The sequence below is a fragment of the Pseudonaja textilis genome, chromosome 9 (genome assembly GCF_049901715.1).
Source record: "Pseudonaja textilis isolate UNSWEBS1 chromosome 9, rPseTex1.2, whole genome shotgun sequence".
NCBI lineage: Eukaryota > Metazoa > Chordata > Lepidosauria > Squamata > Elapidae > Pseudonaja > Pseudonaja textilis.
In genome coordinates this window covers 23,695,665-23,709,321 of record NC_141998.1, presented here as the reverse complement: position 1 = coordinate 23,709,321, position 13,657 = coordinate 23,695,665, and the positions used below count along the sequence as shown (strand labels likewise).

The 13,657-nt window shown below is 42.4% G+C and overlaps 1 protein-coding gene and 1 long non-coding RNA gene across 3 annotated transcripts in view; one reads left to right on the top strand and one right to left on the bottom strand.

The window, feature by feature from the left end:
- The window catches only part of LOC148125063 (uncharacterized), a 558,115-nt gene that overhangs the window by 39,493 nt on the left and 504,965 nt on the right, over positions 1-13,657 (bottom strand). The window lies entirely within an intron of this gene.
- Positions 1-13,657, top strand: part of GRIK4 (glutamate ionotropic receptor kainate type subunit 4) — a 337,150-nt gene that overhangs the window by 256,453 nt on the left and 67,040 nt on the right. The gene's annotated exons all lie outside the window — the stretch shown is intronic.

Sequence of the window (13,657 nt, the reverse complement as noted above, 5' to 3'; positions counted from 1 at the left end):
TCTCCCCTCCCCTCCTCCTCCTCTCCTTCCCTCCTCCCCTCTCCTCCCCTCTCCCTTCCTTTCCTCTTCTCTTCTCTTGTTGCAAGCCTAAAGTAGTCCCCTAAATGTTTATGTTAACTTAGAGGTTTGAGTATTTATGGGCCAATTAACTAGCTGCATATGAGCTGCTAGGATTTCTTTGGAGATATTCTGATTTCTCTCTGGATTATCTGTGCTCCAACTTTATGTCTCCATGTCATGCTCAGGTGTTTCCTAAAAGTGTCTGATGGGATTCTTGGAGAAAGGGATAGTAGGCCACTTGGGTCTTTAGAAACGGAAACAGCGGGGTTCTTCTGCTCCATTAGCTTATAAAATGTTTTGATTAGTGGAAAGCAAACACATAAACTTTCATCCTCTTCACACTTACAGGTTAGATACAGATTAACAGAGTTTGAAGGGACCTTGTAGGTCGTCTAGCCCAACCCCCGCCCAAGCAGGAGTCCCTACTACATCATTTCTGACAGATGGCAGTCCAGTCTCTTCTTGAAAGCTTCCAGTGATGAAGCTCCCACAACTTCTGAAGGCAACTTCTGTTCCAATGTTTGATTGTTCTCACTGTCAGGAAATCTCTCTGTAGGTTGAAATCTCTCCTCTAGGTTGAATCAATCAGAACAGAGCTGGAAGGGACCTTGTAGGTCATCTAGCCCGACCCCCCACTCAAACAGGATACCCCACACCATTTCTGACAGACATCAGTCCAATCTCTTCTTGAAAGCTTCCAGTAATGAAACTCCCACAACTTCTGAATAACAGAATAATAACAGAATAACAGAGTTGGAAAGGACCTTATAGGTCATCTAGTCCAACCTCCCCACCCAAGCAGGAGACCCTACACCATCCCCAACAAATGGCAGTCCAATCTCCCCTTGAAAGCTTCCAGTGATGAAGCTCCAACAACTTCCGAAGGCAACTTCTGTTCCATCGGTTGATTGCTCTCACTGTCCGAAAACTTCTCCTTATTTCCAGATTGAATCTCTCCTTGTTCAGTTTCCATCCATTATTCCTTGTCTGGCCTTCACCTGACTTGTTTTGATGGAAACATCAAAATTGTCTGGTACAGAACCAAAGATATGTTTAATTGGCTATCTATCTTAGCTCCTCAAGTTTGAGACAGGAGGTTCTCGACTGAACCCAAGGTCTTCTGCATGCAGAAGATGTAGTTCTACTTCTCAGTTTGTGCTACCAGCCTTCAACCTGGATGTTCTTCAGATGTGTGGCCTTCAACCCCAGGACTCCATAACCATCTTAACCATCACTTTGAATTCTGGGAATCCCACTTAACTGGAGGATGCCTACATTTGGGGAGTCTGCTCAAAAGTGATGGCCACGTTACAGAATAAGAAAATTAACAGAGTTGGAAGGGACCTTGGAGGTCTTGTAGTCCAAGCCACTACTCAAGCAGGAAACCCTGTACCGTTTCAAGCAAAGGGTTGTCCAATCTTTTCTTAAAAACCTCCAGTGATGGAACAGCCACAACTTCTGGAGGCAAGGCGTTAACTATCAGAAAATTTCTCCTTAGTTCTAGGTTGCTTCTCTTCTTGATTAGTTTCCATCTGTTGCCTTTTCATCTGCAACATGGCACCATCCGCCTTGGCCATAGGCCCTCCCTGAAGAACGTATCTCTTCCGTCCTCCTAAATTGGATTTCAATTAGTAGATCCTCACTGGGAATTTCTTTCTCTCTCTCTCTCTGGAAGCCTTTCAGATCACCTGGAAGGGATGACTTCTAAGTCTTTCCTAGAAAGGAAGAGGGAAATTGGGGGTGTTGGTGGTGCACATGGCTTGTCTGGAAAGGTAGGAAGAGTGTAGCGTTGGCTCTTACACAAGGCTGGGGATGTGAATCTTCTCCCTTCCCCGATCGCATGAAAGATCAGCCGGGCTCTTAAAGAGGGTATATAATACGATGTGATTTGCATGGCGGTGTCCTCTGCCCTAAAATATCAGGAGCGGCTGGCACCAGACAGATTCTGCTGCCCGGTGGCACGTTTTCCAACCTGCCATGGTTTTAGCTGAGCTCAGATCCTTCTCTGTCTCTCTTCATCCTTGTCCTCCCATTTTTCTCCCTCAATCCAGAGAAATTCATTGCCCTTTTTCTCTGCATACCAAGTACAATCACTCCATTGCTTAAATACTTCAGACGGAACGCAATATAAATAAAGCTTGTTCATAAAGCCAAAGAATTGTGACAGGCTGAAATGGAAAAAGGATTTCTCTCTCTCTCTCTTTCTCTCTCTCTCCCTCCTCCCTCTTCCCTTCTCTTCTCTCTCTCTCTCCTCCTCTTCCTTCTCTTTCTCTCTCTCTCTTTCTCTCTCTCTCTCTCCTCCCTCCCTCTTTTCCTTCTCTTTCTCTCTCTGTTTCTCTCTCCCTCTCCCTCCCTCCCTCTTTCCTTCTCTTTCTCTCGCTCTTTCTCTCTGTGTCTCTCTTTCTCTGTCTGTCTCTCTCTATTTCTCTCCTCCCTCGCTCTTTCTTTCTTTCTCTTTCTTTTCTCTCTCTCTCTCTCTCTCTGTGTGTGTGTGTGTTTCTCTCTGTGTCTCTATTTCTCTCTCTACTTCTCTCCTCCCTCCTTCTTTCCCTCTTTCTTTTCTTTCTTTCTCTTTGTCTCTCTCTCTCTCTCTCCCTGTCTCTATTTCTCTCTATTTCCCTCCCTTTTTTTCCCACGCGGTGGTCTGGCTTTTCTTGAGCTTTTTACCTGTGACAATTTTGCAGGTTTTCTTCTGTTTTTTTTTTTTTTAAACCATTATCCCAATTTAATGAGGCTAAAACTTTATCTTTGCAAAAGTTTGGTTTTACTACATAGTCCTTTTTTTCTATTTTCTAGCATTTCCACAGATTTTTCCAGGTGTCACACAGAAATATGGGCGATGTGGTCTCAATGAGTTGTTGTTTTTCAGAACTCCCAGAAACCAAAGTAGCTTTGGGGGTTTGCAGAGATAATAGCATTGTGGGGGTGGGGGTGGGAAATTTGCTTCCTCCCCAAATCAGTTTTCTCTCAAAATTGTCCCCTTGCGGTTCCGTTCCTGGGGGAATCCATATTTAGTATTAGGCACAAATCTAGGGAAAATTAGCTCTGGGGTGGGGAGACAAATAGCTTTACAATTAAAAAAAATTGAGCCTCTTGTCTTAACTTCAACTCCAGTGCGATTGTTACCTCGTTTGTGGGGTAGCGTGCCGTTACATTCCTCTGCCTAGAAACCATTGAGCTGTTTCAAAAACTGTTTAAATTATCTCAGTGGGTCCCCGAGGAATTGTTAAAATTCAAATTTTGAGCAAGGTGTGTGGAGAACCTCTTCCTATTTTCTCCCCCGGCTCTGCTTGATTCGCTGCCCACCCTCCCACCAACCTTTGCTGACTGCCAAAAATGCAATTTCTTTTCCTTGGCCTGACATTTCTGGCTGGTAACCGTTGCCAGCAGGTGAGGCTGGCTTCCAGAAGCTCTCCAAATCCCAGAGATGTATAACAGAGTTGGAAGGGACTTTGAAGGTCTTTTAGTCCAGCCACTTGCTCAAGTACGAAACCCTATACAGCCACAATCCATCTTCAGTGTTTGCAGCGTGACTACTCTTGTGAGACAACCCAGCTGATAACTGTCAGATGACCCTGGCCCCATCTCTCCCTTGGAGGCAGAGCCCTCATCCGAGCCTTCCCCAGACTCCAGGACTGGCCCACGTTCCTCCTCAATCTCCTCATTGTATGAGTCTGCGGCCAGTGCCACCGGCTGCTGGCGGGCCACAACAATCTTTGAACTTTGTGGAGAACATAAAATTACTCCAAAGAAGTGACCACCCACCTTTTGTTTTTCTTGGGGAAAACTGTCCTTTCTCTCCTAAGCTCCTATCTAGAGTTTTTTTATGTGGTGTTTCTGTGCAACGCAGATGCCAGGTGTTCGAGAATAATGGCAATGAAAGGAAGGAAATTCCTCCTTAATTCCAGGTTGCTTCTCTCCTTGGTTAGTTTCCATCCGTTGCTTCTTGTCCTGCCTTCAGGATGCCGGACAGATGCTGGGTTTTACAAGGAGGTTTGTGACAGCTACAGAAATCGGGCTGAGAGATTATGGAACTTTTTCCGCTGAAAAATGTTAGGCTGTTCTTTCTTCCAAGCGTGGCTCCCTTGAATCACGCAGCCAGGAATGGAAACTCAAGGAAAAGCGCTGAAAATTACAGATGGCTAGGTTAGGTAATTAAAATGTGGGCTGAAAACAGATGTTGGTAATTAATTGTTTCTTCTAATGTCAGAAATCCTGATTGTACCATTGGAATGGTACGACTCCTATTTCTCCACATTAAATTGTGGGGCCAAGTGTGTCATTCTCTTATACACAGAGACAATAAAGTAGGAGTTTAAAAAAAATAATAAAACATTGAGAGCTCTTCAAGGATGGTTTCCTAGCAGAGAGAGAGGAAAAAATTGGGGCTAAAGGACTGGGTCATTTGGAGAACTGTACTGATGAACATTTTAGGTTTAAATTGTCTTTGATTTCAAATTAGTGTTTTAGCAGCACAATCAAAAGAAAAGGAGGGTTTTTTAAAGCATGCATTTATTTAAATAGAGCCATCGAAGGCTATTAATCTTTCCTTTTTTTTAATAAAGGGTAGGATGAACACTGAATGCGTAGTTGTTGAAAAGGCGTCCCTTTATTGTGAAAGTGTGGCTATGAAGGGATCAGTGCAGCGGCCTCTTTCACTCATACTTCCAAATCTTTGGAAGTATAGGAAATCCTTGACGAAACAACCATTCAAAGTTACAACGGCACTGAAAAAAAAAGTGACTTAGGACCATTTTTCGCCGTTACGACTGTTGCCTCCCCGTAGTCATGTGTTCAAAATTCGGCTGATTGAAAACTGATGTCAACTCATAAAACATTTTGTATACACGTGTTATAGTTGACAACAGAAAGAAGCGGGGAGGAAGAGTTTCAAAGAGCAGGCGGCAGTGTGGAATTGAAAGTACATTCCGTTCATATTTTCTTCAGAGACTGATTAGATGGTTGAAGCTTCTGCCTGAAAAAAAATCTAATTGGAGAGCATGATTGATGACTCTAGGTTATGGATGTGTTTCATTGGATGATACACCCAGAGGGGTGGGGGGCAAAGCAGGATCAAGGGTGACAGTGAATTACGTATCTCAGAGTTGGCTATGCCCAGGATAGTGCCGGACGTAGAATGTTACCGTCAAATAAATCCTCTTTAGTTTTGGGAGTGTGGCTTGAGGCTCATGATTTAATTGGAATAACTGCCCGGAAGCCTGACAACTGGTGTGTATCCCATTTGCGGTATCCTAGGCTCATGCGATACCTTTATGCGACCTTCAGACAGGCAAAGCCAATGGGGAAGCCAGATTTACATAACAATTGTGTCACTAACTTAACTACTGCAGTGATTCATTTAACGACTTGAGCAGGATAGGTCGTAGGATGAGGCAAACCTCACTTGACAACTGTCTTACTTAGCAGCAGAAATTTTGGTCTCAATTTGTGGTCGTAAGTCAAGGACTACCGATGTCATAGTCCGTGAACATGAACATTGAACGGGCAAACAGCTTTGTGATCTTCCAAGATAGATCCCACTACGTGTTACATAGGGATTTCATACATATGGATTAGAGAACAAATAAAAGTATGTGATATGATCGAGAGGGCAAAAGGATTGAAATGGAAATGGGCTGGTCACATAACAAGAAGAACTGAGGGCAGGTGGACCAAGGCAGTGATAGAATGGCTGGGAGACAAATTTTTTTATTCCTGGTTCTGTGGGCATGGCTTAGTGGGCGTTCTCCTGTGCAGGGCAACCAAAGGAGACCCAGCTGATCAGCTAGGACTCAATGGGAGGCAGAGAAGAGATGGGGTTGGCGGGGCCAGTCAGAGGTGGGATTGGCCAGTTCTCCAAACTACTCAAAATTTCCACTACCGGTTCTCTAGAACTGGTCAGAACCTGATGAATGCCACCTCTGATCCCACTTGATCAAAAGTGTCCATGAAAGGGACTGAAAACAAGATGGATCAAAGACATCAGCAACTATGGCTGGCCCAACTGGCAAAAGAAATCATAGGACCATATAGGTTGGAAACATATGGAAGAGGCCTTCATCCTGCAGTGGATAGACAATGGCCAAGGAGGAGGAGGAGGAGGAGGAGGAGGAGGAGGAGGAGGAGGAGGAGGAGGAGGAGGAGGAGGAGGAGGAGGAGGAGATGTTACATTTCAACCCAAGGACTATAAAATCCTTAGGTTAACTAAGAACCTCATGTTTGAGCTGACAGAAGAAATTGATTGATTATGTGCCACCAAGTCAGTGTCATCTCTTAGCAACCACTTGGGTCGATATTTTTTTCTGTCCGTCACCTGGTGTCTTCTCATGGTGCACCCACCACTACTGTAACCAAGTCCATCCCCATCTCTGCTGATTGTTGTCTTCTTCTCATCCACCATTCCCAGCATTAGAGGCTTCTCCAGGGAGCTGCATCATCTGTCCAAATAGGATGGATAATTTGAATCTGGTCATTTGTCCTTCGAGTGGAAACTTTGGTTGACTTTGTTCAGTGATTCATTGATTTGTTTTCTTGGCTGTCTGTGGTATTCTCAGGAGCTTTCTCCAAAACCAAAGTTCAAAAGCATCAATAGCCTTCTTAATCGGCTTCTTCAGTGAAATTGCTTGACCTACATGAAGCTTGTTGTCTTCTTAATACTGTTACCGGTTCAGTCAACTTTATTCTTTGTTAGAAGACCTCTGCAATTGATCTCTGTAGATGTGGATTAGATTCCTTGTTGATTACAAGGTTGGTTATGTTTCTAGTGTTTTCTCCTAGCAGTTCCTTTGAACTCCTAACAGTCATAAAGGTAAAGGTAAAGATTCTCCTCACACATACATGCTAGTTGTTTCTGGCTCTAGGAGGCAATGCTCGTCTCCGTTACAAAGCCAAAGAGCCAACGTTGTCCAAAGATGTCTCCGTGGTCATGTGGCCAGCATGAATAAACCCCGAAGGCACACGGAACACTGTTACCTTCCCACCAAAGGGGTGCCTATTTTTCTACTTGCATTTGACATGCTTTCGAACTGCGAGGTTGGCAGAAGCTGGGACGAGTAATGGGAGCTCACTCCATTACATGGCACTAGGGATTCAAACCGCTGAATGGTCGACCTTTCTGATCAACAAGCTCAGCGTCTTAGCCATTGAGCCACCGCGTACCTATCCTAATGGTCATACAGAGTTATAAAAACATAATGAAAGCGAACTTTTCACATACATAGTTACTAAATATGAGTTAGCAGTGTGATCTGGCTGCCGGAAAAGGCAGCTTGGAGAGAAATTTAATTTCTAAATCAAGGGATATAATGATTTCATTTTATTATACATTGGTCGGACACCTCCTAGAGTTCTAGGGTAAATTTTGGGCACATCAGATGAAGAATTTAGGCAACTTTTTTAGACAGCCACCTCTGAATTTTTTTCACTTGAATTGATCAGAGCTGGAGAAACCCAAAATGAAAACAAATGGCATTGGAACAATAGGCGCTAATGAGCAAACGAAGATATATTTGCAGATGAACTATTTGTGTCAACAGAGAAGTGATTAGACGTTTAAAAGAGTGATGACTGAATCTAAGGTTGAGTGGGGGAAAGTAAGGGAAGACATATTTCACACCCATTGGATGGCTGGGAGAGCCTGGGGGATCTACACCATACCCTCCTTACGGAGAAATACAACTTAATTGGCTGCCATCCTAGCTGAATCCCAAATTGCTTTATTGCTTTAAATAAGAGTAACTGATAAATAGTGTCAGAGGAAGCTGGCAATTAAATGATCCAGACAAAAGAGAAACTGTTGTTCTCAAGGAAGATTTAGATGAAAAGCTGACAAGACAGAAAGAAGCCAAGGAGGTTCTTTCAGTGGAATGGGACAACTGTCAGCGTTCCAATGAAACTCCCCATTTCATTTAGCACTCAGAAACAAAGTTCATCCAAGTAAGAATAAATTAAGGACGTCATACTGGCACATCTGGGACAACCCAAATCTGTGAATTCTGGGTTTTCCCTTCCCAATGGAAAATTCAAAATCCCTCCCCTGCACCCACCATCACATAGCCCAATTAACCATCGTTCCCAACTGGAGACATTCCTCCAACTCCTCCTTTGCAGGTGCAGGGTGACTTGTCCTTGACTTTAGGAGAAGAATGTTGTTATGTCTAATCTTCCACCTCTTCATGAAATCCCCCTTCCCAAATTCCCAGGCACTAAGATGTGGCATCTTGGAAGCTTCTGAGTAAAATATGGCTTCCAAAGCTGACAACAACTCACCAAGAGCACTTCACTGCGACTAACTCATCACAGCCAACTTGCCATGAGACAACCCACTGCAGAATTCCCTTAGCTCCTTTTATTTTTGTTGTGTTTTCATCAGAATTGTCTCAGTTCTTGTATCAAACGAAATCATTCCTGTCACTACCGGCTTTCATAGTGCTTTGATAAATAACAAAAGAAACTAATCCTGCATTGAATTGTCTTGTGGCGAGTTGGCCACAGCAAGTTGTCCCACGGTGAATTGGGCATGAAAAGTTGACTGCAGCCAACTGGCCATAGCACGTTGTCTTTCAGAGCATGCGGCTGACCACTAAGGTACACAAGGTCAACCAGGCTATATATGGCCTTAGTTGGCACCATCCAACTGTGTTCAGGGCACCGTTGTCTTGATGGATTGGTTTTGATGCAGTTGGATTGATGGAATAGCTTGGGTTGGATTTGTTGTCGAGTATTGAACAGAGTTGGGACTTGCCACAAATGTTGCAGTAGGGCATGGACTTGTCTAGAGGTGCCAACCAGCCAGCCATATCCATTTTCAGACAATTCCATTGGATTCACTCCTTTGCAAATGTATTGTTTTGACATAGACTCAGCTGTTATTAGTTTGAAACTACTCTGCATCTACTTTTTCCCAAAAAACTTGGTTTTCCTGGAAACCCAATAATTCTCCTCTACCAATCTTGAACTCTCAATGTGCCTTTGTGAGGAATCAAACTCATGGAACTGCATGTGTTGTTAGCATTTGTATTTTAGATACTGGGGGTGAATTTCTGTTTCATCCACTGAAATCCTTCTCTTGCTCCTCACCCCTCCCTAAATTAGATGTGCCCGGAAGGAGGTGATGGATAGAAAATTGTCTGGATTTGTTAATGGGATCTCCATTGCCTGGAGCAACTCTGCTGCAGAACATTTTCTCTAAATCATAAAGCCCTATAATTCTGCTTCTTGGGAAACTGTCCATGATCATCTTGTCTAATAAAATTTTAAAAAAAAACCAAGACAGTGGACACAATATTTTTTTCAAAAATGAACTGAACTGAAACAAATGTTTGTAAGCTGCAAAGTCGAAAATCCCAATCAATATTGTCATATGCTTCATTAAAATCTACAAGCACCATTTGTGGTCACTAATAAGAGATCTTTAACAGCACAGAAAAGAGGAGAAGGGAAGATATGAAAACATTGACTAAAAGAATTTTGAAGATCATAAATTAGGCAATGGACATTATGACAGGGAATGGAGGCCCACCAAGATAAATCTGGTTTGAATTTGCTGCTGATTGTTTTGACCTTGGATTCTCTCCACTTAGCATTCAGAATAATTTCTGGAAATCTGAACAAGCTAGGAAAAGACTAAGAAATTTGTGCAAAGTATATATTTTTACTTCCAAAGTGCTTTTTCAAGAGGCAACTGGACTTTCCTGTTGTTGTTTTTTTGAAGGCATTTTGGTTCTCATCCAAGAAGCTTCTTCAGATCTGACTGGATGGTGGGGAAATGGAAGGATTCTTCTTCAGTCAGAGTTGAAGAAGCTTCTGGATGAGAAGCAAAACGTCTTCAAAGAAAAACCAGAAAGTCCAGTTGCCTCTAAAAAAAAAAGCATTTGGGGACAACCACATCCTGGAGGACTGAGAAGCTCCATAGACATTTAGTGATTTATTTCTTATTATTATTTCAGAAAACACCTTTGTGCAAAGGCCTCAGAAATCCTCATTTGGCCAGTTGAGAGCAAAGTCCTGTCAAGGATCTTGAAGAAAAAACAGAATTGTTTATTCTAGATAAGCTCAAGTGAAACTCTAACCTTTCTCAATATTACATTACATTATTTTTTTTCAGGAGAGATGGTTGTGTCCTGACACAATCAGTAGATATAGTGTTTACATGGAGAAGGTGAGATAATGTGAGGGATTTTGAAGATAAGACAGAGCTCACAACCCTGGGAGAATTGTTGGAGAAAGATATGGGATGGAGAGTGGCTCATTTATTTTTAAAAAATGGAACTTTAATCATAATGAGGAAAGGCAAAAAGAAGGCTTCCCCTTTAAGGAATAGGCAAAGTTCTTTCCTTTTGTGGATTCAAATTTCCCCGCTGGGAGAAATGCAAAATGATTTGGTCAGCTGTGTTGAAAGTCAGAATCAGTTTATTAATAGGAAGGCAGGTAAGGATTAATTTAATAAGTGAGTAGAAAAACCTCTCTCTTATACACTTTAGGTTCTTTGATTTGTAGGTATGAATCTTTGAAGACTTTGATTTTTGTGTGTGCATTGAATTCTTTTCCTGGGATCTTGGTTTTATGATCCTGGTCCTTTGTAGTTGCTTGTTTGCTATCATATTTCCTTCCTGCCATGCCTTTTGGTTTGCTTTTCACAAGTTTTTATAACTTGCCATCTATTTGATTTCTATGGGAAAGGATCTTAGCTAGTTTGTAGGGCTTTTTCTCTGTATCTCATGCCTGTAATTTTCTCCTTCCTTTGTTGTGAAAAGTAAGCTGGCTCCAGCTATTTTAATAGCCCTACTTGACAAAGGATGGGGGCTGTTTTCCTAGAAGAGAAGGGGATGTAACTTCCAACAATAATAAGAGACTGACAACAACCCTGAGCAGGAAGTAGCATTAATTAAAGGTGAAATCTTAGTCACAGCATGGGGAGGAAAGGAAAACTGGCCAGTTAATCTCTTGATAATGATAATAATAATAATAAAAAATGCCAAAGGTGTTGAAGTTGGTGTCATTAAAAACATAGTATATGAGACAGGAAGAATAAATAGAATTAATTGGGGGAGTCATTGAATTGACTGCATGGAAGTGATAAACTCTCCTATAGAAATAATCCTGCCAATGGAGGCTTTTCATGCACGAAATTCCTGGAGGGTTCAATGCAATGATTCTCAAACTCGGCAACTTTAAGCTGGGTGGACTTCAATTCCCAGAATTCCCCCTTTATGCTCCCCCTCCCCAAAATGCCTACATCTCCTAGTCTTAAGGAGCCCTGGTGGCACAAAGGTTAGAATGCAAAATTGCAGGGAAATTGGAGTTCGATCCTGATTGGCTCAGGGTTGACTCAGTCTTCCATCCTTCCAGGGTTGGTAAAATGAGGACCCAGAGTGTTGAGGGTAATATGCTGACTCTGTAAACCACTTAGAGAGGGCTGGAAAGCACTGTGAAGCAGTATATAAGTCTAAGTGCTATTGCTACCTATCTTCCTTCCTTCCTTCCTTTCCTTTCCTTCCTTCCTTCCTTCCTTCCTTCCTTCCTTCCTTCCTTCCTTCCTTCCTTCCTTCCTTCCTTCTTTCCTTTCTTCCTTCCTTCCTTTCCTTCCTTCCTCCCTCCCTCCCTCCCTTCCTTCCCAATGGTTAGAATGCAGTATTGCAGGTTAATTCTGCCCACAGCCAAAAGTTCAATCCTAACCAGCTCAAGGTTGATTCTGCTTTCCATCCTTCCAAGGTCAGTAAAATGAGAGCCCAGATTTTGGGGGCAAATATGCTGACTCTGTAAACCACTTAGAGAGGGCTGGGATAGCATTGGGGGGCAGTATATAAGTCGAAGTATTATTGCTAGAAGAACATCTGGAAGCTTCAGTTGGGGTAGATATAAAAGAAGGACTAAAAGACTAAAAAGCAGAGTGGGGAGAAGAATTAAATATAGCAGTCTGAATTTCTTGAAAGAGAAGTAGAAGACAACCTATCGTGAATATGTTTATCTGGATAAAGCTGGTGAAATCAAAAGCAGACATCAGCCAAGCAATATTAAGAGGAGAACTGATTTCTAGTTAAGATGGCAATTAATCCCACTTATATTCTCCTGCCAAGCTTTGCTTCAGCTCATCTCATGCCAGTATCTTTACTTCTTTTGTTATTGCAGGAAAGCTTTAGCACGGAGGGTATTTTTAGCACAGGGAATGGATTAAATATTCCACTTTATCAATAGGCAGCCTCTGCCTGGATGCTCAGGTAGTTAAACTGTTTACCCAGAAGGTAGGAAATAGCCTTGTAATGTGAATTTCCAATGAATGCAGAGAAAACACATAGAATGTTCTGGGTCTGAGTGCAAAGTCAGAAATGGAGAAGCATCGAAGGGCTGCAAGCAGCGGTGGACTGCTGGGGTTTCGCAGGGGTTCAGGAAAGTTTTCGTCCTCCTGGAGGCTCAAGGAAATCCTCCGGAGTCTGGGGAGGGCAAAAATGCCCCCCTTCCCCTCCATGGTTCAGGAGGCTGACTAGGCCACACCCACCATTTTTATTTTATCTATTGATTTGATTTGTCAAACGCTTACAATATAATAGAAATAAGAATAAACCTAAGTATAAATACATGAAATAGGTATGAATAATTGGGGACAATAGGACGGGGACGGTAGGCACAATGGTGCGCTTATGCACACCCCTTACAGACCTCTTAGGAAGGGGGTGAGGTCGATAGATGTTAGTTTGAGGGTAAAGGAGTGATGGTTTGAGCAGGTGACAACAGAGTCAGGTAGCGAGTTCCAGGCATTGACCACTCTGTTGCTGAAATCATATTTCCTGTAATCAAGTTTGAAGTGGTTTACATTAAGTTTGTATCTGTTGTGTGCTCTTGTGTTGTTGTGGTTAAGCTGGAATATTCATTAACTGGTAAGATGTTATAACATATGATTTTATGTACTATGCTTAAGTCAATCTTAGCCGGCATAGTTCAAGATTATCTAAGCCTAGAATCTCAAATCTGGTGGTGTAGAGTATTCTGTTGTGAACAGAGGAGTGTGGTACTCTTGTAAAATACCTCTGGACTCGCTCAATTGTATTAATGTCTGGTATACAGTGCGGATTCTGACAGTGTAGCTGTATTCATGTATTGGTCTAACAAAGGTTTTGAATCCCCTAGTTTGCAAATCAGTATTACCAGAGGAGAAGCTTCATAAGATTAGATTTACAACTCTTAATGCCTTTTTGGCAATGCTGTTTCAGTGAGCTCTGGCGCCTAGGTCATTAGATATGAGTACTCCAAGGTCCTTGATAGAGTGAGGGTCATCAACAAGATCATATCCGTTTAGCTTGCATTTGCTGTATTTATTTATTTATTACCAATGTGCAGGACAGAACCATGGCCACGCCTACCCAACAACCGGGCAGAGAACCCCTTGCTAAAAATTTTGAAGCCACCGCTGATTGCAAGTATTTACTTCTTCTTGAGATATGAGTTATGCATGCAGAAAATGGTTATGGACAAAACTGGGACATATGTCTCTCTGTAGATTTTGCAAGGCAAAGTGGCGATTCTATCCATCCGCTGGGAGGTTTTCACTTGGATCGATAAATATAAGAGTTAACGATTATTTGGACAGAGGTTAATGCCA